Below are 24,393 nucleotides of genomic sequence, written 5' to 3' on the forward strand. Positions count from 1 at the left end.
GCTAGAGTAGGGTCTGGAGAGAGCTCCTGCTGTGGCGAGTCCTGTCGTTGGATTCCCGCGGCGCCCCGTGAGGCTCCGCCCTGGCGGTGCTAGCAAACCCTGTTCGATTTTAGAATCTTACATTCCTAGAGGGAATCCTAGACCCCTCATTTTACAATTGAGGAAACAGGCCCCAGTAGCATGACTTGTTCCCGCCGCTAGTTGAAGGAGAAGCAGCCCCGATCCCTTGACTCCGGGGCACTGCTTTCCCTTTGGCTCATTTTTGGAGGAAATGGGTCAGCCCTTGCTCGACCTTTGGTGATTGCCGCCACAGGCCTTCCCGCCGGCTAACCCAGCGTGCCCAAGTCCCATGACTTACTGCCAGGAGGGTGCTGTGACCCGTTATCCCCTGTCGGGTTTTATGTCCCCCGGGACGGAACGCAGCCCTGGATCCCGGCGGGCGGCAGAGCCTCTCTGGAGCTCAGACGGGACAGCCCACCAGGGTCTGCTTCTGTGAGGGGCTGAGGCGTCATTCCGGGAAGGTAATTAGCTGGGGAGGGGGATTGAAGCCGCTTTTGCAGTGTACCTTACCTATGACTGAGGAGTAAAGAAATCCCACAGGGCTATATCAAAGAATGGATGTCCACGCCCCGGCTGCCACCACCAAGCCTTGGTCTACGGCCGAGGGACAGTGATTCCGAGCTCTGGGTGGTGGGAGCCGCTCACCCGCCCCCGCCCCTCTGTCGGGGACTCCTGCCCACCCCTATGGCAAGAGAATTACAACAAAGGGAAGATGGCTGTAATCCTGGCAGTGGGGATTGGGGCAGAGCCAGGAAAACACTGTTGTCATCCTTTTTGTGGCTGCTTCTTTACGCCCTGCTGTTGTGCTTTGGGAAAGAGAGCTCACACATAACTTGCTATCCTACAGAGAAATGACTCTCAGACCTGTGGGTTTTTCAGATCCGTAAATTAAAACAAAGACTGAGTTAGGAACTTAGATTACAGAGTAAAGACTGATTCCTTAAATGATTAACTTTTTGAAAAATTATCTGTTTCCCTTATTTTGCCTAATTTGACTGCAGACAGGCTCTGGTCCTCGGTTCAGACCTTGAGAACCACTGTCCAGAGAGCTACATGGTCAGGATGGGGAAACAAGCAGGATGGCCTGGTGGGAGAGGATGTAGGTGCTGCTACACTATGGCCCCCCTCCATGCTTACTGTCCTGGATTGAGTCACAGACCTTTCTTTTGCTTTAGTTGTCCTCTTATAAAGGATCTAAAATAGATTATCTCTAGAACCCTTTCCAGCTTTAAAATTCTGTGAATCTCTAATTATACTTTTTGAGATCTGGGGCTTTACCTTCCACTAAGTCATCTAGCTGACACAAGGTCACTCTCACCCGCCTGAAGCTGAGTCATTCAGGCTGGACATCTCATTATCTTCTTTTCCCCTTCATCTCATTAATTTTCCGTGTCCAGACAATTATTTAAAATCCTTTTTTTCTTTCACCTTCATTCCTAGTTACTGTTAAATCAAGTTTAGCCTAAAGCAGCCTCCTTACATATTTTAAGTTCAGCCTAAAGGTTTCTGTGTACACCGTGAACTATAATAAGTGGAGGAGTAAACAGACCATAGCCCACACTTCTGTCAATCACTGAGTTTGGCCAATCAAATGTAGCCAGTTGTTTGAACCTCGTTCAAATAAGACAAACCCTAACCTGTAACCAATCCAGCTATTTCTATACCTCAGTTCCATTTTCTGTACGTCACTTTCCTTCTTCTGTCCGTAAATCATCTTCCACCATGTGGCTGTGCTGGAGTCTCAGAGCCTCCTCTGGCTCAGGAGGCTGACTGATTCGTGAATTGTTCGTTGCTCAAACTCCTTTAAATTTAATGTGGCTGAAGTTTATTTTAAACATTATTGTCTTAAACAAATTTGGATTTCTGCTGTTGCCTAACCAGTCCTTTCTCCTGCACTGTCTGCTATCTCAAATCCACTATCAACACAATTCTTCCTAAGACACTCATTTTATCTTGTTATTTTTGTATTCAGACATCTCGATGGGATGGTGTCTTAGTATGTGTATTAGTCAGGGTTCTCTAGAGGGACAGAATTAATAGGGCAGATACATATAAAACGGAGTTTATTAAGTATTAACTCACACGATCACAAGGTCCCACAATAGGCCATCTGCAAGCTGAGGAGCAAGGAGAGCTAGTCTGAGTTCCAAAACTGAAGAACTTGGAGTCTGATGTTCAAGGGCAGGAAGCATCCAACATGGGAGAAAGATGTAGGCTGGGAGGCTAGGCCAGTCTAGCCTTTTTACGTTTTTCTGCCTGCTTTATATCCTAACTGCAATGGCAGCTGATTAGATGGTGTCCACTTAGATTAAGGGTGGGTCTGCCTTTCCCAGCCCACTGACTCAAATGTTATTCTCCTTTAGCGACACCCCCACAGACATGCCTATGATCAATACTTGACATCCTTCAAGTCAATCAAGTTGACACTCAATATTAACTGTCCCAGTCTGTGTATGCTGCTATAACAAAATATTACAAACTTAGTAATTATACATTACAAGAAATTAAAATTATAAAGAAGAAAAATTTATTTTCTCACAATTCTGGAGGCTGGGAAGTTCAAGATCAAGGCATGGGCAGATTTGGTTGTCTGTTAAAGGTCCCATCTGTGCTTCTAAGATAGCACATTGAACACCTCTTCCTCTGGAGAAGAGTAAAGCTCTGTCCTCATAGCAGAAGGTGAAGGGGCAAGAGTAAAAATTCCCTTTGCCAAGCCCTCTTATAAGGGCACCTAATCCCATTCATTCGGGCAGAGCTCTTAAAACTCAGTCACCTCCCAAAGGCCATGCTTTCCAACACTGTTGCATGGGGGTTAAGTTTCAATATGAATTTTTGAGACAGGGACAAAATCATTCAGACCATAGAAGATGGCTACCTAGAGCCCATGAGATACAGTCTCAACTCCTATCTTCAGTTGCTCAAAGTAAATCTTTCATTTTAGCCTGATTTGTTTCTTTCTTTTATCTACCAAACACTATGCACAGTCCAATTCCAAGCCACCTGTGATCATAGTAAATCTGAGGTTCCTGCTTCTTAAATATACAGCTCTAATACCATGTCCTCTCTGAGAGGACTCTGTAGCAAATACTATCTGTTTTCAGCACTTTTACATGTACCAGATGGCACTGTTACCTTTTTCACAAATCTATATGTAAAACATATAGATTCACATGTAGATACTGGCTCACAGATTATCTCCCAAATTCATGGAAGCAGATTTTGTACCACTTTTATATCTTCCCCAACTATCTAGTATACTACCATGTACATTGTAGATGCATAGTGTTTTATTTGAAAAATAAAATATTTACTTTTCCTGTCATTTGACCTTATCCTCATTTTCTGTGTATCTTCTATTTACCTTCTATTGGTGCCTTTCCAAGAGAATGTATCAAAGTGTAAGGTGAGCAGAAAGAATGCCAGAAATCACAAATTTCTTTAAATATACCCTCCTCTCTAATATACATGTATTTTGACATAGACTTCTAGAGGAAAGCTCTCATCTGTATGACTTAGCCACTCAGAGAAGTGACGGGGACCCTGGAAATTCAAGGTTTTTTAAAAAAAGGAGGAAAGGGCAATATTAGGTTTAACCTACCTGCTGCCTTAGAGGAAAGCCTTACCTGCTCCTCACATCACACCCCACATGCTGTCACATACAGGCTTGGACAAGACCTAATGGTTTTTTCTAGAGGCCATACCCAAGTTGAGGAAGGAATAAGAACTATAAAAATGACACCACAAGTACAAAGCCTTGACAAGACTAGACTGTAAGAGAGAGAAGTTATCAAAGAAAATAAATTCAGTTGCTAAATAAAGTAAATTCAGCAACCAGACAAATGGCTCTACCCTTTGTTCAATGTTAGGATAAACAGACCTATGTTCAAGTAGGTTTTCTTTTCCAACTAAACCAGCCTGTACTCAGGTAGCCCAGGGCCAAGGCAACAGATAAGTTAGGACTAAAGTCTAAGTCATGTTCTAATTAAGGAAAGGATCATTGCCAGAGACAAGTGTTATTGGGTGGGGGCTGATTTGCAGCTGTGAAATCATGGGACAATCAGAATTACCAGCTGGGACTGTGGTGGGAAATACCATTCCTCTTTTATGATATGCTCCTCTGGAATTACAAGAAAGAAAGAGTCAGTTTGAATCACCTAATTCCCAGAGTCTAGAATCTAGTAGCTATAACTATAGTTCCTGTATAAGTTCATTTGAAGTATGAGGAATATGATAATTAACATACATTTATATGATAATTGAAGCAGCCTGCCAAGGGTAATACTCATAACCCAAAGTCAACCTTGCAATTTTATCTAAATTTTCAAGAGAATTTGAACCGAGGCAGCCTGGAATATTGGAAAAGCAGAAGACCAGGGTTTTGTTCCTGTACACCACAGACTTACTATAGGACATTATTGAAATTATCTATCATGTGGATTTCAATATTTCACAGTTTGAATTATTGTAATTAGATTTCTTTTTTTTTTTTTTTTATTATACTTTAAGTTGTAGGGTACATGTGCATAACGTGCAGGTTTGTTACATATGTATACTTGTGCCATGTTGGTGTGCTGCACCCATCAACTCATCATTTACATCAGGTATAACTCCCAATGCAATCCCTACCCCCGCCCCCCTCCCCATGATAGGCCCCGGTGTGTGATGTTCCCCTTCCTGAGTCCAAGTGATCTCATTGTTCAGTTCCCACCTATGAGTGAGAACATGCGGTGTTTGGTTTTCTGTTCTTGTGATAGTTTGCTAAGAATGATGGTTTCCAGCTGCATCCATGTTCCTACAAAGGACACAAACTCATCCTTTTTGATGGCTGCATAGTATTCCATGGTGTATATGTGCCACATGTTCTTAATCCAATCTGTCACTGATGGACATTTGGGTTGATTCCAAGTCTTTGCTATTGTGAATAGTGCTGCAATAAACATACGTGTGCATGTGTCTTTGTAGCAGCATAATTTATAATCCTTTGGGTATATACCCAGTAATGGGATGGCTGGGTCATATGGTACATCTAGTTCTAGATCCTTGAGGAATCGCCATACTGTTTTCCATCATGGTTGAACTAGTTTACAATCCCACCAACAGTGTAAAAGTGTTCCTATTTCTCCACATCCTCTAGAGCACCTGTTGTTTCCTGACTTTTTAATGATCGTCATTCTAACTGGTGTGAGATGGTATCTCATTGTGGTTTTGATTTGCATTTCTCTGATGGCCAGTGATGATGAGCATTTTTTCATGTGTCTGTTGGCTGTATGAATGTCTTCTTTTGAGAAATGTCTGTTCATATCCTTTGCCCACTGTTTGATGGGGTTGTTTGTTTTTTTCTTGTAAATTTGTTTGAGTTCTTTGTAGGTTCTGGATATTAGCCCTTTGTCAGATGAGTAGATTGCAAAAATTTTCTCCCATTCTGTAGGTTGCCTGTTCACTCTGATGGTAGTTTCTTTTGCTGTGCAGAAGCTCTTTAGTTTAATGAGATCCCATTTGTCAATTTTGGCTTTTGCTGCCGTTGCTTTTGGTGTTTTAGACATGAAGTCTTTGCCCATGCCTATGTCCTGAATGGTACTACCTAGGTTTTCCTCTAGGATTTTTATGGTATTAGGTCTAACATTTAAGTCTCTAATCCATCTTGAATTAATTTTCGTATAAGGAGTAAGGAAAGGATCCAGTTTCAGCTTTCTACTTATGGCTAGCCAATTTTCCCAGCACCATTTCTTAAATAGGGAATCCTTTCCCCATTTCTTGTTTCTCTCAGGTTTGTCAAAGATCAGATGGCTGTAGATGTGTGGTATGATTTCTGAGGACTCTGTTCTGTTCCATTGGTCTATATCTCTGTTTTGGTACCAGTACCATGCTGTTTTGGTTACTGTAGCCTTGTAGTATAGTTTGAAGTCAGGTAGCGTGATGCCTCCAGCTTTGTCCTTTTGACTTAGGATTGTCTTGGAGATGCGGGCTCTTTTTTGGTTCCATATGAACTTTAAAGCAGTTTTTTCCAATTCTGTGAAGAAATTCATTGGTAGCTTGATGGGGATGGCATTGAATCTATAAATTACCTTGGGCAGTATGGCCATTTTCACGATATTGATTCTTCCTATCCATGAGCATGGTATGTTCTTCCATTTGTTTGTGTCCTCTTTTATTTCACTGAGCAGTGGTTTGTAGTTCTCCTTGAAGAGGTCCTTTACATCCCTTGTCAGTTGGATTCCTAGGTATTTTATTCTCTTTGAAGCAATTGTGAATGGAAGTTCATTCATGATTTGGCTCTCTGTTTGTCTGTTACTGGTGTATAAGAATGCTTGTGATTTTTGCACATTAATTTTGTATCCTGAGACTTTGCTGAAGTTGCTTATCAGCTTAAGGAGATTTTGGGCTGAGACAATGGGGTTTTCTAAATATACAATCATGTCATCTGCAAACAGGGACAATTTGACTTCTTCTTTTCCTAACTGAATACCCTTGATTTCTTTCTCTTGCCTAATTGCCCTAGCCAGAACTTCCAACACTATGTTGAATAGGAGTGGTGAGAGAGGGCATCCCTGTCTTGTGCCAGTTTTCAAAGGGAATGTTTCCAGTTATTGCCCATTCAGTATGATATTGGCTGTGGGTTTGTCATAAATAGCTCTTATTATTTTGAGGTACGTTCCATCAATACCGAATTTATTGAGCGTTTTTAGCATGAAGGGCTGTTGAATTTTGTCAAAAGCCTTTTCTGCATCAATTGAGATAATCATGTGGTTCTTGTCTTTGGTTCTGTTTATATGCTGGATTATGTTTATTGATTTGCGAATGTTGAACCAGCCTTGCATCCCAGGGATGAAACCCACTTGATCATGGTGGATAAGCTTTTTGATGTGTTGCTGAATCCGGTTTGCCAGTATTTTGTTGAGGATTTTTGCATCAATGTTCATCAGGGATATTGGTCTAAAATTCTCTTTTTTTTGTTGTGTCTCTGCCAGGCTTTGGTATCAGGATGATATTGGCCTCATAAAATGAGTTAGGGAGGATTCCCTCTTTTTCTATTGATTGGAATAGTTTCAGAAGGAATGGTACCAACTCCTCCTTATACCTCTGGTAGAATTCAGCTGTGAATCCATCTGGTCCTGGACTTTTTTTGGTTGGTAGGCTATTAATTATTGCCTCAATTTCAGAGCCTGCTATTGGTCTATTCAGGGATTCAACTTCTTCCTGGTTTAGTCTTGGAAGAGTGTAAGTTTCCAGGAAATTATCCATTTCTTCTAGATTTTCCAGTTTATTTGCATAGAGGTGTTTATAGTATTCTCTGATGGTACTTTGTATTTCTGTGGGGTCGGTGGTGATATCCCCTTTATCATTTTTAATTGCGTCGATTTGATTCTTCTCTCTTTTCTTCTTTATTAGTCTTGCTAGTGGTCTGTCAATTTTGTTGATCTTTTCAAAAAACCAACTCCTGGATTCATTGATTTTTTGGAGAGTTTTTTGTGTCTCTATCTCCTTCAGTTCTGCTCTGATCTTAGTTATTTCTTGCCTTCTGCTAGCTTTCGAATGTGTTTGCTCTTGCTCTCTAGTTCTTTCAATTGCGATGTTAGAGTGTCAATTTTAGATCTTTCCTGCTTTCTCTTGTGGGCATTTAGTGCTATAAATTTCCCTCTACACACTGCTTTAAATGTGTCCCAGAGATTCTGGTATGTTGTATCTTTGTTCTCATTGGTTTCAAAGAACATCTTTATTTCTGCCTTCATTTCGTTATGTACCCAGTAGTCATTCAGGAGCAGGTTGTTCAGTTTCCATGTAGTTGAGCGGTTTTGATTGAGTTTCTTAGTCCTGAGTTCTAGTTTGATTGCACTGTGGTCTGAGAGACAGTTTGTTATAATTTCTGTTCTTGTACATTTGCTGAGGAGTGCTTTACTTCCAATTACGTGGTCGATTTTGGAGTAAGTACGATGTGGTGCTGAGAAGAATGTATATTCTGTTGATTTGGGGTGGAGAGTTCTATAGATGTCTATTAGGTCTGCTTGCTGCAGAGATGAGTTCAATTCCTGGATATCCTTGTTAACTTTCTGTCTCGTTGATCTGTCTAATGTTGACAGTGGAGTGTTGAAGTCTCCCATTATTATTGTATGGGAGTCTAAGTCTCTTTGTAAGTCTCTAAGGACTTGCTTTATGAATCTGGGTGCTCCTGTATTGGGTGCATATATATTTAGGATAGTTAGCTCTTCCTGTTGAATTGATCCCTTTACCATTATGTAATGGCCTTCTTTGTCTCTTTTGATCTTTGATGGTTTAAAGTCTGTTTTATCAGAGACTAGTATTGCAACCCCCGCGTTTTTTTGTTCTCCATTTGCTTGGTAAATCTTCCTCCATCCCTTTATTTTGAGCCTATGTATGTCTCTGCGTGTGAGATGGGTCTCCTGAATACAGCAGACTGATGGGTCTTGACTCTTTATCCAGTGCCAGTCTGTGTCTCTTAATTGGAGCATTTAGTCCATTTACATTTAAGGTTAAGACTGTTATGTGTGAACTTGATCCTGCCATTATGATATTAACTGGTTATTTTGCTCGTTAGTTGATGCAGTTTCTTCCTAGCCTCGATGGTCTTTACATTTTGGCATGTTTTTGCAATGGCTGGTACCGGTTGTTCCTTTCCATGTTTAGTGCTTCCTTCAGGGTCTCTTGTAAGGCAGGCCTGGTGGTGACAAAATCTCTAAGCATTTGCTTATCTGTAAAGGATTTTATTTCTCCTTCACTTATGAAACTTAGTTTGGCTGGATATGAAATTCTGGGTTGAAAATTCTTTTCTTTAAGAATGTTGAATATTGGCCCCCACTCTCTTCTGGCTTGGAGAGTTTCTGCCGAGAGATCTGCTGTTAGTCTGATGGGCTTCCCTTTGTGGGTAACCCGACCTTTCTCTCTGGCTGCCCTTAAGATTTTTTCCTTCATTTCAACTTTGGTGAATCTGGCAATTATGTGTCTTGGAGTTGCTCTTCTCGAGGAGTATCTTTGTGGCGTTCTCTGTATTTCCTGGATTTGAATGTTGGCCTGCCCTACTAGGTTGGGGAAGTTCTCCTGGATGATATCCTGAAGAGTGTTTTCCAACTTGGTTCCATTTTCCCCCTCACTTTCAGGCACCCCAATCAGATGTAGATTTGGTCTTTTTACATAATCCCATACTTCTTGCAGGCTTTGTTCATTTCTTTTTCTTCTTTTTTCTTTTGGTTTCTCTTCTCGCTTCATTTCATTCATTTGATCCTCAATCGCAGATACTCTTTCTTCCAGTTGATCGAGTCGGTTACTGAAGCTTGTGCATTTGTCACGTATTTCTCGTGTCATGGTTTTCATCTCTTTCATTTCGTTTAGGACCTTCTCTGCATTAATTACTCTAGCCATCAATTCTTCCACTTTTTTTTCAAGATTTTTAGTTTCTTTGCGCTGGGTACGTAATTCCTCCTTTAGCTCTGAGAAATTTGATGGACTGAAGCCTTCTTCTCTCATCTCATCAAAGTCATTCTCCGTCCAGCTTTGATCCGTTGCTGGCGATGAGCTGCGCTCCTTTGCCGGGGGAGATGCGCTCTTATTTTTTGAATTTCCAGCTTTTCTGCCCTGCTTTTTCCCCATCTTTGTGGTTTTATCTGCCTCTGGTCTTTGATGATGGTGATGTACTGATGGGGTTTTGGTGTAGGTGTCCTTCCTGTTTGATAGTTTTCCTTCTAACAGTCAGGACCCTCAGCTGTAGGTCTGTTGGAGATTGCTTGAGGTCCACTCCGGACCCTGTTTGCCTGGGTATCAGCAGCAGAGGCTGCAGAAGATAGAATATTTCTGAACAGCGAGTGTACCTGTCTGATTCTTGCTTTGGAAGCTTCCTCTCAGGGGTGTACTCCACCCTGTGAGGTTTGGGGTGTCAGACTGCCCCTAGTGGGGGATGTCTCCCAGTTAGGCTACTCAGGGGTCAGGGACCCACTTGAGCAGGGAGTCTGTCCCTTCTCAGATCTCAACCTCCGTGTTGGGAGATCCACTGCTCTCTTCACAGCTGTCAGACAGAGTCGTTTGCGTCTGCAGAGGTTTCAGCTGTGTTTGCTATTGCCCTGTCCCCAGAGGTGGAGTCTACAGAGACAGGCAGGTTTCCTTGAGCTGCTGTGAGCTCCACCCAGTTCCAGCTTCCCAGCAGCTTTGTTTACATACTTAAGCCTCAGCAATGGCGGGCACCCCTCCCCCAGCCTCGCTGCTGCCTTGCCGGTAGATCACAGACTGCTGTGCTAGCAATGAGGGAGGCTCCGTGGGCGTGGGACCCTCCCGGCCAGGTGTGGGATATGATCTCCTGGTGTGCCTGTTTGCTTAAAGCGCTGTATTGGGGTGGGAGTTACCCAATTTTCCAGGTGTTGTGTGTCTCAGTTCCCCTGGCTAGGAAAAGGGATTCCCTTCCCCCTTGCACTTCCCAGGTGAGGCAATGCCTCACCCTGCTTCAGCTCTCGCTGGTCGGGCTGCAGCAGCTGACCAGCACCGATCGTCTGGCACTCCCCAGTGAGATGAACCCAGTACCTCAGTTGAAAATGCAGAAATCGCCGGTCTTCTGTGTCGCTCGCGCTGGGAGTTGGAGACTGGAGCTGTTCCTATTCGGCCATCTTGCTCCACCCCCCTAGATTTCTTAATATAGTGCCTAGCATACAGAATATATGCTCATTAAACAAATAAAGAAACAAATGAAAAATCCCCTTCCCCTAAAGGTTGTACCTCAAAGGTGTTGTATTTGAATTTTGGGAAGCTAGCACTTATGGGTACTAAGTCTGTGCTTAAGCAAATGATCAGGTAGCCTTCTCTCAGGACATCTAGAAGATATCCTTTTAGATCAGTTGTCTACAAATATATATGTGACTTTGCTAAGCGAACAGCACTTTTTGATAGTACATTTTCAGATAATGTTTAATTTCTATGTATACATTTCTCATTATTTGAAGAAATTTGGTATGGATTAAGTATCTGGGAGAAACCACTTTTAATTTACCCCATAAATGGGCTCACTATTTAGTTCTCAGGTCTACTATACTCTCTATTCAATTGCATTTGTAGCAAAGTCAAATGTCTTCATATAAATGCCATGCTAGTAACAAGAAGAGGGCTCAAAAGAGGTTGTTGGGATTAGAGAAGCACATTGTTACTAAGTTGTTACTTAGCTCTAGTCTAATAGCTGGTGCCACATGTGAATGGAGGAAATGGTGGCAACATATTTTCTGATTATTTTTAAAACTCCTGGAAATTCATATAACTATGTAAAACAACATGATGTGGTTTTCAAATTTTTAAAAAACCCTGCATGGGGAAAAAAATCTAACACAAAAAAGTCTACATTTTTATCACCCTTGTTTTAGTGACTCATCCAACAGGTGATAAAACAGAAGTTCATATTATTTCTGTGCCTCGCCTGGTTTCCAAACCATTTGAGTCTCATTTTCCTCTGGAGGTAGATTTCCTATGCTTAAATACTGACTCATAATTCCTGGTAATTATTTAACCTTTCTGTCCAGGAGAAAGACTCTCAGATGGCCCCCAATGACCCATGTCTCCTACTGTTCATGCGTAATCTTCTCTTGAATGAGGACAAGAGCTATAACTTGCTTTTTAACCAATTAAATATGTCAAAGGTGTTAGGGTATCACTTTCATGTCTACGAAAGATTGTGACTTTTGTCATGCTGGCAGACTCTCCCTCTTGCTGGCTTTTATGAAACAAGTTGTCATGTTGGGGAGGCCCACATGGCATGGAACTGAGGATATTCACTGTCAATCATCAGTTAGGAATCCAGGCCCTCAATTCAATATCCCAAAGGAACTGAATCCTGCCAACAACCACCTACATGAATATAGAAGCAGATCCTTTCTCTATCAAGCCTTCAGATGAGACCCTAGCCCTGGCCAACACATTGAATTGCAGCTTTGTGAGAAACCTTAAAACAGAGGCCCCCACTAAGCCATGCCCTGATTTATAGAAAATATGAAGTTGTTTAAGCCATTACGTTTTTGATCATTTGTTGTATGGTGATAGATAACTAATACATCAGATCCTATTTTTCTCATCTCTAAAATAGGAAAGAATAGTATTCTCCCCTGCCCCAACATCTGCTGTTTTGAGAGTTGAATGAATTAATATCTTTAAAGTACTTAGAACAGTGCCTGGCACATGTGAGCACTCAATAATGTTAGGTGTCTTTTCCTCAGTCAGATCCTAGAGGTAGTCAAGTATCTTAGCAAAGAAGGGTAGTAGACAGAAGCAAAAGGGGCTGTCTTTGTGCAGCTTCAAGTTCAAGTGACGAATTGTGACATTACTTTAGGCAAAGGAAAGTTCTTTCCCACTTGTGTTCCACCATGGGGCAACTTTGCTGCAGAGCCTGATAGAACTACAGGGGCGCTACAGAAGCCAGGGGAACTGTGCCCTTATCAGAATAGCTGGTTGGCCTTGCCCTCGATGGACTGGGCAGTGACAAAGAGGCCCGAGCACAAGATCATAGGTGGATTTATTCTTGAGCATTTCTAACAAGATCTCTGGAAAAACTCAGAAACAACTGAGTCAACCTGTGCAATGGGCCTCTGAGAGATATTGAGTCTACTCATTAAGATTTGTAGCGGAAGCCAGGTGCAGTGGCTCACACCTTAATCCACACTTTGGGAGGCCAAGGTGGGTGGACCACTTGAGGTTAAGAGTTCAAGACCAGCCTGGCCAACATGGTGAAACCTCATCTCTACTAAAAATACAAAATTAGCCGGGGTAAGTGGCACACACCTGTAATGCCAGCTACACAGAAGGCTAAAGCAGGAGAATCGCTTGAACCCAGGAGGCAGAGGTTGCAGTGAGCTGAGATTGTGCCACTGTACTCCAGCCTGGGTGACAAAGCAGGACTCCATCTAAAAAAAAAAAAAAAAAAAAAAATTGTAGCTGAAACCTGTTAAGCCTTGTACTTAAGCAAGGCTGATAATCCCAGTAGGTGAAGGGACAGGGTCTGTTGTCTATCTAGTTTATTCCTGTATTCCCAGAGCCTAGGGGAATATGATATACTCAATGTTAAATAAATGTTGGTTAAATGACGTTTGTGTTACACCAATAATTGTAAATTGTTGTTGCTTCATATTTTGAGATGGCAGCACACTTTTCATAGACCTTTCTCTGACCTTACATTTTACAGTAAAGGAAAGAAAATGCATTATTACATTGAGATAGAAGCTTACCTGCACACAGCTACTTTGGGACATTTCAGGGAACAGAAGCAAGGTGGTCTTCAAGGTCAATGGATTATTTTCCACTCCACTGAAATATCTAAGGTGACAAGCAAGCTAAGCTAATTTGTCTTTCTAAGACAGATTATTTCCTGAATAAATAAAGTATCTAGCATTACTTTCATTTATCCTTAGTTACACAAAGTGATTCAGGATGTATTTAAAGTATCAAAGATGGGACTGGAACAGGAGAAAGAAATGTGTATATGCAAGTCAATAATTATGGGTTGATATTAATATTGTTCAATGTAAATCAAGTTGTTGCAGTAAGAAAGACTCTATCACATAAGCCTTGAAAGTAAAAATTGTAGATTTGGGGGAGTTTTTCCACCAAAAGAAGAATTGGATGTCTTCCAGAGCATCAAGGAATGGTAAGACCTAAAAAGAAACTCACTTTCTAAATTGAAAATCACTTTCTAATTTGCTTCTCCACTATTCAGAGGGTTAAAGGTAAGCATGCTCTCCATTCCTATCAGCTTACAAAGCTGAAGCTAGTACCTGGCAAATGGCCCCCTGATTCATCTCTAAACTGACATCTTCTGTGGGAAAACAAAACTTTAGGAAAGGTATCTTTTCTTTTCTTCTTCCTCCAAGTTGGGAAATCTGAGGTCTCTCCAGTGGTGGGTATTGAAAGACAAGTCATCTGGGTGGAGCACAATGTTATCAATTTGTTCCTTTGGTAATTTATGAGGTCTTGTGGAATCACCTATTAAAAGCAACCCTGAAATGAGCAGTATTTTGTTTAGAATAATGGACAGTTGGTAGCAGAAGAGGATCTGAGGCATGGGAGTAGGAGATTTCAGGGGCCTCAAGATGGTGAAAGAATTAAAAGGGAAGATGGAGGCCTCCAAAGTCTAGCCCTGTATGTGAACTTTCTATTTGTTGCTAAGTCTTGAGAAGCAAAGTCTTCCACCCAATAGCCTTTCTGTTTCTCTGTTTCTTTTTCCTCTGCTTCCGAATCTGTGTCTGTTTCTTTTTTTAAATGTGAATTACATAGTAATATGTGACATATCAAAACTACACAGGTTGCAACTCTGACATCATCATCCTCAATTTGCCTTGACACCCTGGAGCAAATTTTTAATCCATGTAGAAGTTTCATTGGGTATCTGGATGCAAAGGAAGAACCAAAGTATTTACCCTTAATATCCTTTTTATAGAAATCCTGGAGCCAGCTGATTGGCATTTAATGCCCCCTGAAGCATTATGACTTTTCATATTACTCATATTTCATAAATAGAAAGGGCAATAAAATCAATTTCTGAGCCAGAACCAGAGTCTAGGACCACTGACTCCCACATAATGTGATTTAATTAACAAGATATTGAGAACAAACACACTCAAACAAAAACTAGATTAACTTTACATTGACTTGCAGTTTGCTTATAAGATGCTTAGTTTCATTTCCAACCTGAAATGGAAAGATCTAAAGCAAGCCCACGTGAGTCATACATTAAAGCCTATGTCACCACAACCCAAATGCCTTTGTCATCTTCTCGGGGTGTTTAATTTGTCCCCAAGTCTTTCTCAGACACTCCAGAGCTGAATTAGCTTGCCACACCCTGATTCTGCTCACCCACTTCTCAGTTTATCTTATGCAGAGAAATATTATAAACAACATATGCTTCTATTTATTTCCCTCCTTAGTGAGGTCACACAATAATATTCCTCAGAGAAACAGAACAGTCTAATGCCTCAGTGCTAAGATAACTTCGGTTGCTTCCCACATTTGGTTAAATGCTTTTAATGTTTATAAAAGAACATAAACATTTGTGAAGTAGTGGGGGAAAGACTTCAGAAAGAAACAGAAGGCAAATTTTACAGAGCTAGATGATGCGACGAAGTACATCAGAGTAAATGCACATGATCTAATTGTGTTGTGCAAACTCACGGTTTAGAAGACCCTGACTTGGCATAATAACAGCAACATGAAAGCTTCCTTGAGTCTACCTAAGAAGTCTGAAAATATATGGATCTTCAAATCTGGGATAGAGTGGAGACGGCAGGGAAGTGGATGATAAATAATCTGCTGAGAAGAGGGATCTATCACCAAGGCTGGAGTGCAGTGGCGTGATCTCGGCTCACTGCAACCTCCTCCACCTTTCAGGTTCAAGCAATTCTCTTGTCTCAGCCTACTGAGTAGCTGAGATTACAGGTGTGCCCCACCACACCTGGCTGATTTTTGTATTTTTAATAAAGACGGATTTCACCATGTTGGCCAGGCTGGTCTCAAACTCCTGACCTCAAGTGATCTGCCCACCTAGGTCTCCTGAAGTGCTGGATTACAGGCATGAGCCACTGTGCCCAGCCAAGAAAGTCCTTTTTATTGCTTATGGGGTCCTATGACATAAGGAAAGCTGTGAATATCCACAATAACTTCCAGCCTCAGCCAGGTTTTTTTTCAGTAAGAGCAGGTGCCGGGAACCAGAAGGGCTGAAACAAGATCACACAACAAGTTGGGAAAAATATTTCTACTTTTTACCTTCTGTTCTTGCCTTAGGACTTGAAGTGCTGGCTTCGATACAGTTCTTTTACTTTGCTACTTTCACTAGCAGAGGCAAGTTCTTCCCCCAAAAAGTTGTGAGTCCATTTTGATAAGTACAACTGAACTAAGTTAATTTTAGGTGAAGTGCAACCCCCCCTATATTTGTGTAATGCATTTAAAATGATTTCAAACCATTTTTTATAACCAGTTTTAAGTTCACTATCAATCTCGTGAATTACTCAAGTTATCTCTACTTTGCATTTGGAGAAATAGGGACAATGAGCATTTAAGCAAGACACCCAAAGTCTCACAACATAGAACTGGATGTACGGCTGTGGTCTCCTGATTCCATATTTGTTCTTTTTCAGGAATATCTGAGTTCACCAAAAAACAAAACAAAACAAGAAAATAAGTTAGATCTTACAGATTATTAATCCTTTTATTTTATTTGATAAATGCAGACAGCAAATGTCTGTCTGAAGCCAGAGTGTTAATCATTAGCAGTGTCAGAATAGCTGTAGCAGACTTACTGTTTGGCACCCATACCTCTGTGATGTAGCACCTTGCATAAAAACAGCAAAATGTCATATGGTCCCGATGCTTCCATTTTGAGAATGTTTAGATGGCTATCCTTCTGGAATTGTGGAGTCCACAACTTGCAAATCCAAATAAAGTGACCATGTATGGCTTATTTCTATATTGTTGCTACACGTCACATATAGGCTGATTAAAGATCAAATTTCCTTGCTTGTAAATAAAATTGTGGCATCTCAAGGTAAAACAAAATTGTTTAAACTAATGAGATTGTGTGTGCATGAAGAGAAGAAAAGCTTAAACTAATGAGATTGTGTGTGCATGAAGAGAAGAAAAGCAGGGATAGATAATTAAAGGAGACTTTGGTGGTGACAAGATTAGGAACTAGGTTCTTGAACTTACCCTACAGACATCTGGGGTTTGTGAGCCAAGGACAAGAGTTTAGTGAGTTGGGAGAGACATCTGTGGTAACTATGGGGACAAGTAGAGCCTAGAAGGGGAAACAAAGCAAAATACTTTCTTCACATGTTTACAGTGGTGTTCAGATTGAGGTGGATTAGAAAGATAGTTTCTATCTTAGATTGAAAGGCACCTCAAGAAGCCATCTCTATTTTGATTTTTTAATGTATTTTTAATTTAGGGAACAATAGCCTTATTTGTCTCATTTTATACATAAATTCATTTAAGTGATCAACCATGCTATAATAGGGTTCTACTATAAATCATATGAGAAACAAACATTACTTACTATTTTTTAACACAGGAAAAAAGTCTTTAAGATCATATTTGGAAATATGACATTTAAGGTTTTAAAAATTTTTTAATAAAAATTCCAAGAAAAAAATTCCATTTACATGAGCTGCAAGAAAAGTAAGATACTTAGTGATATGGTATGGATCTGTGTCCCCACCCAAATCTCATGTTCAATAGATTGTAATTCCCAATATTGGATATGGGGCCTGGATGTTCCCCTGGGTACTGTGTTACAATAGTGAGTATATGCTCAAGAGATTTGGTTGTTTAAGAATGTGTGGCACCTCCTCCCTCTCTCTCGGCCCTGCTCCTGCTATGTAAGAGGCCTGCTCCCTCTTTGTCTTCCACCATTCTTGGAAGTTCTCTGAGGCCTCCATAGAAGCAGAAGCCGCTATGCTTCCTGTACAGTCTGCAGAGCCATGAGACAGTGAATTCTCTTTTCTTTATAAATTACCCAGTCTCAGGTATTTCTTTATAGCAATGCAAGAACAGACTAATACACTTAGGAATAAACTTAACTAAGAAAGTGAAAGATCTCTACACTGAAAAACTATGAAACATTGATGAAAGAAATTGAGAAGGACACAAATAAATGGGAAGATAACCTATGTTTGTGGATTGAAAGAATTAATATTCTGAAAATGGCCATAATACCCAAAGTGATCTACAGGTTTAATGCAATGCCTGTTAAATATCAATGATATTCTTCACAGAATTAGAAAAACAATCCTAAAATTTGTGTTAATCACAAAGACCCTAAATAGCTAAAACAATCCTGATCAAAAAGAAGGAAGGCTTAGACATCACATTACCTGACTTCAAAATATGCTACAAAGCTAATGTAACCAAAATAGCATAAAAACACACACAATGACCAATGGAACAGAATAGAGAGCTCAGGAATAAATTAATAAACTTACATCCAATAGCCAATTGATTTTCAACAAAGGTGCCAAGAATCCACACTGGAGAAAGGACAATCTCTTCAATAAATGGTGTGGAGGAAAATTGAGAAAAATGACACTAGATTCCTACCTAAAAATATTAAAAAATTAAAAAACCACATCTCCTGCATGCAGAAAAATGAGACTAGATCCCTACCTCTCATCATATACAAAAAATCAGTTAAAATGGATTAAAGACTTAAATTAAAGGCTTGAAACTATGAAACTACTAGAAGAAAACATAGGGGAAACATTTCGTGACATGGGGTTGGGCAAGGATTTTTAAAATAAAACCTCAAAAGCTCAAGTGACAAAAAGAGAAACAAATGAGATTATATAAAACTTAAAAGCTTTGAACAGTAAAGGGATCTATAAGCAGAGTGAAGGGACAACTTACATGATGGGAGAAAATATTTGCAAACTATCCATCTGGCAAGGGGTAATATTTAGAACATACAAGGAACTTGAAAAACTCAACAGCAAAGAAACAAATCACCTAACTTAAAAAATGAGAAAAACACATGAGCAGACATTTTTCAAAAAAAGACACACAGATGTCCAGCAGGTATATGAAAAGATATCCTAATCATCAGAGAAATGCAAATGAAAACCACAGTGAGATACCACCTCACTCCAGTTAGAATAGCTATTACCAAAAAGATGAAACAAATGTAGGCAGGTATGTGAAGAAAAAGAGACATTTACACACTGTTAGTGAGATTATAAATTAGTACAGCCATGATGGAAAACAAAGGTGTCAAGAATATATATTGGAGAAAGGACAGTATGAAGATTCCTCAAAAAATTAAAAGTAGAATTACCATATTTTCCAACAATCCTACTACTAGGTATATATCCATAGGAAATTAAATCAATATATCAAAGAGATGTCTCCAGTCTCATGTTTATTGCAGCACTTTTTACAATAGCCAAGCTATGGAATTAATCTAAGTGTTAAACAATGAATGAATACATAAAGAAAATGTAGGCCAGGCATGGTGGCTCATGCCTGTAATCCCAGCACTTTAGGAGGCCGAGGCAGGTGGATCACCTGAGGTCAGGAGTTCAAGACCAGCCTGACCAACATGAAGAAAGCCCATCTCTACTAAAACTACAAAATTAGCTGGACATAGTGGTTCATGCCTGTAATCCCAGCTACTCAGGAGGCTGAGGCAGGAGAATCACTGGAACCCAGGAGACAGAGGTTGTGGTGAGCCGAGATTGCACTATTGCACTCCAGCCTGGGCAACAGGAGTGAAACTCCGTCAAAAAAAAAAAAAAAGAAAGAAAGGAAAGGAAGAAAGGAAGAAAGGAAGAAAGGAAGAAAGGAAGAAAGGAAGAAAGAAAGAAAGAAAGAAAGAAAGAAAGAAAGAAAGAAAGAAAGAAAGAAAGAAAGAAAGAAAGAAAGAAAGAAAGAAAGAAAGGAAGAAAGGAAAGAAAGAAAGAAAGAAAGAAAGAAAGAAAGAAAGAAAGAAAGAAAGAAAGAAAGAAAGAAAGAAAGAAGGAAGGAAGGAAGGAAGGAAGGAAGGAAGGAAGGAAGGAAGGAAGGAAGGAAGGAAGGAAGGAAGGAAAGAAAGAAAGAAAGAAAGAAAGAAAGAAAGAAAGAAAGAAAGAAAGAAAGAAAGAAAGAAAGAAAAGAAAGAAAGAAGAGAAAAAGAAAGAAAGAAAGAAAGAAAGAAAGAAAGAAAGAAAGAAAGAAAGAAAGAAAGAAAGAGAAAGAGAGAAAAGGAAAATGCAGTCTATATACACAATGGAATACCGTTCTATGATTTAAAAAAAGAAATCTTGTCATTTGTGACCACATGGAAGAACCTGGAAGACATTATGTTAGGTTTAATAAGCCAGACACAGAAAGACAAATACCACATTGATATGATTTGGCTGCGCCCCTACCCAAATCTCATCTTGAATTGTAGTTCTCATAATTCCCGGGTGTCATGGGAGGGACCTGGTGAGAGGTAATTGAATCATAGGGGTGGTTACCCCCATGCTGCTGTTCTCATGACAGTGAGTGAGTTCTCATGAGATTTGGTGATTTTATTAGATGCGTTTCCCTCTTTTGCTCAGCCTTCTCCTTGCTGTTGCCATGTGAAGAAGGACGTGTTTGCTTCCCCTTCTGCCATGATTGTAAGTTTCCTGGAGCCTCCCTAGCCATGCTGAACTGTGAGTTAATTAAACCTCTTTCCTTTATAAATTACCCAGTCTCAGGTATGCCTTTATTAGGAGCATGAGAATGGACTAATACACACATGATCTTACTCATATGTGGAATTTTTTTAAAAGTCAGTATCATAGAAGTAGAGAGTAGAACAGTGTTTACCAGAGAATGGGGAAGGAAGAGGGGATGAGGAAGATGGAAAGAGCTTAGTCAATTAGATAGGAGAGAGTCAAATAGATAGAGAGTTGCAATTAAATAGGAGAAATACGTTCTGGTGTTCTCTTGCATAATAAGGTGACTATGGTTAACAGTAAGGTATTATATAATCACAAAATTGCTAGAAAAGAGGACTTTGAATGTTCTTACCTCAAGGAAATGATAAATGCATGAGGTGATGGATATACTAACTATCCTGATTTGATTATTATACAGCACAGATATTTATTAAAACAGGAAATTGCATCCATACATATGTACAATTACAACGTGTCAATTAAAAAATTTTAAAATTCTACATCTCTCACAGAAGTCAGTCCAAGTTGTTTACTGATAGTGTTTCTGAATTTGCCCAAATGGATATTCTTTAAATACCTGATTAATATTAATATCAACATTAGACTCAGAATGGGCTACTGAAGAGGGAAGAACTAAGGAATTTACTGTCATTCAGATGCACTGGTGGAGAAAAAAAGCAATGCAATTCAAGTCAGTCACTGAAATACAACCACTTGAAGAATGCACCATCACAGGGGACAGCAGGACCAATACTTCTGTCCTTTGAACTCAAGAGGCCACACTCTGCTTTGACCTTTCCCAACCTGTTTACCTCTGGCTGCACCACTGTGCTCTCTTCCCAGCTCTCTCTGGCATTGGTGCTGTTGGCTGCCTCCTGCTCTGGCCCGAGCCATGCTGGCCCTGGTCCACTGGTTTAGTTCTGACCCTGTGCCTCATGGCCCTGGCTCACTTGCTCGGCCTCTTATCCTCCTGGACTCTCTTGGGAATAAGAACAGAGGAATGCTAAAAGACTGAGGACAAGATACATTTGGAGGATTTTTTTTAAATTAATGAAAGTTACCATTACAAAAGCACCATGTAGCATATCATTATTAAATACTCTGTAATAAGATCTTACATATGTGTCTACTATCTTCACCTCTGAATACATTTATATTTTCAAGAGTTTGAAGCAAGATTACATAAAATAAAATTCATGCAACAGATAGTCATACTAAATAGAAGAGTAAAATCTAAAACCAAAGGGGAATAAACATTTTTAATAATAGGCAGCAAAAAATGACAGAAACTTACAGAGGTCTACTGTTTGTACCAAAGTTTGTACCAAACTTAAATATTTCAGGTTAGTTTAAGATTTTTGTGATCAATATGTGTAAATAATGGCTCAGGAGATAAGGACTTGATACTTTAATTATCAAGATAGAAGTAGCTTAGTGGTAGAGCAAGTGTCTGGAAGTATGAACTGATGCCAGACATGATGAATTTTCAATTAAGATGTCAGCAGTTATGCTCAAACCCTCCTGGGAACTGAAAAAGCAACTTTTATATTGTGAGTTTCCATATTTGCCTTGGCTCCTCTAACATAAATTCTTTTTTTCTGTATTTTTTATTTTTTTATAGAATCGAGTTCTGTTTTTACAAAATCATTGCACATTAGAAAATGTTTCGTTAGGTAAAACTTCAAACACATTTAAAAGTAAAGAGAGTAGCATGCTAAGCCCTCCTGTACCATTACCCAGCTTCAATAATTATAACCTCATGGATAATCTTGCTTCATCAGCACTCCTTGCTCTGCCCATCTAGATTATATAGAAGCCAATTCCAGGCATCATATCATTTCCTTATGTATCTCTAGAAGGTATTAACTATTTATGTAAATATACCAATAATACTATCACAGCACCTTGAAAATAATAATTCATTATTATCATAAAACAGGTCAGTGTTCAAAAACTTCGAATTGCCTTGTAAAAATTTTTTAACATTGTAAAATCAGAAACAAAATTAAATCAATGTACAACCAATTGTAATTGGTTGATTTGTCTTCTGAAATTTTTTTTGAAATGGAGCTATAATTTATATATAGCACTATTCACCCTTTTAAGTATACGATTGTAAGTGTTGACAAACACAGTCTTGTAATCACCATCTCAACTGAGATACACAATATTTCTATCATTCCAAAAACTTTTCTTGTGTCCCTTCCTTGTCAGTACTCCTCCCTATGCTCAGGTCCTGGGAGGCATTAAGCTTTTTTTTTTTTTTTTTTTTTTTTCCTGTCTCTATAGGTTTGCCTTTTCCCAAATGTCATACAAATGGAATCACACCATATAGCCTTTTGAGTCCGGCTTCTTTCACTTAGTATATTGTGTTCATGATTCACTTATGTAGCTGTATGTATTAGTAATTTCTACCTTTTTATTGCTGAGTAGTATTCTGTTATGTGGATATAACACAGTTTGCCTCATCATCTACCTATTGAAAGACTTTTGGGTGGTTTTCAGTTTTTTGCAATTATGGCTAAAAGCTCTCTAAACATTCATGTATAGGCTTTGTATGAATATAAGTTTTTAATTCATTTAGGGAAATACCTAAGAATATGATTGCTGGGTCCCATGGTAAGTACATTTTTAGCTTTATAGGAAACTGCTAATGTTCCATCTTCATTCTCACCAGCAGTGTGAGAGTTTCATTTGCTCTGCATCCTCACCAGTATTATTAAACTCTAATGACTGTAACAGATATAAAGTAGTAACTTGTTGTGGTTGTAACTCACATTTTTCTAATAAGTGATGATGTTGAGCATCTTTTTATGTGCTTGTTTGCCATTTATATCTGTACTTTAGTCAAGTGTCTGTTTGGTTTACTTGCCCCTCCCCCACTTTCTTTGTAAAGAGATAGGGTCCTGCACTATTGCCCAGGCTGGAGTGCAGTGGCATGATCATAGCTCACTGCAAACTTGCACTCCTGAGCTCAAGTGATTTTCCAACCTCAGCCCCCTGAGTAGCTAGATGTGCTCCACCATTCCTAGCTAATACTTTTAATATACGTAGAGATGGGGTCTCATTATGTTATCCAAGCTGGTCTCAAACTCCTGGCCTCAAAGGATTTTCCTGCTTTGGCCTTCCAAAGTGCTGGAATTACAGGCATTATCCTCTATGCCTAGCTTATTGCTCATTTTTTAAATGGAGCAGTTTTTCTTAATATTCTTTTGAAAATTCTTCATATGGCCTGGATAAAAGACCACTAGTAGGTGTGTTTTACAAATATTTACTTTGTGGCTTGTCTTTTCATTCCATTAACAATGGAATGAAAAATGGATTTTGATGAAATCCATTTTAATCTCTAGGTTCTCCCTTTCTCTTTTATAATTCCTAAAAATGTATTTGTTGATGTAACCAAGTTGTGGGCCACATATTGCAGTTAGTTGATGTGTCTCTTAAGTCTCCTTAACCCTTCTTCTTCCATCTTTCTCACTCTATCTCTTTTTTAATCCCTTGAAATTTATTCATTAAAAAGACCAGGTCATTTGTCTAATAGAATTTCTCTTAGTCTGAAGTTTACTGATTCCCACTACTCCCGTATTTCCTGCAAAGTGATAGTTAGATCCAGAGGCTTGATGAGCATCAAGTTCAATTTTGTAGTAAGAATACTGCATAGGTATACTTCAGCCAGGAAGCACATATGTCTGATGACTTTTGGGAACATTAGCAGCCATTAAGGATTATGGCTATTTATATATTTTTGTCAAGCAACAACAGCTGTAATCAAAGACTGTTTCTTCTTGAGACTTTTATTCATCTCTTACTATAATTTGACAAAAAAGTACTGTAACATCTTATAGTATAAGAAATACTCTTCATATAGTATTTTGTTTGGCCCTGCCAACAACTTATTTAATAGACTTTACTGTTATCTCAGTTTTTCCCATGAAGTTACCACAGTTCTGAGACAATAAATAACTTTTCTGAAATCACATGCAACCAGAAGAAAGGGAATTTTATAAATCTGGATCCCATGTTCTTTACATCAGAAAATATTGCCTCCTTATCAATTATATGTCATTGATTGAATCATTTGAAAATTTTCATTGAGCATCTGTTATCTCTTAAAACACTAAAAGTCAAAGTGGTCAGTAAAACTGACATTGTCCCTACCTGCATAGTGTTTACAGTGTAGTTGGAGAGATAGACT

The sequence above is a fragment of the Macaca nemestrina genome, chromosome 5 (assembly GCF_043159975.1).
Source record: "Macaca nemestrina isolate mMacNem1 chromosome 5, mMacNem.hap1, whole genome shotgun sequence".
Lineage (NCBI taxonomy): Eukaryota > Metazoa > Chordata > Mammalia > Primates > Cercopithecidae > Macaca > Macaca nemestrina.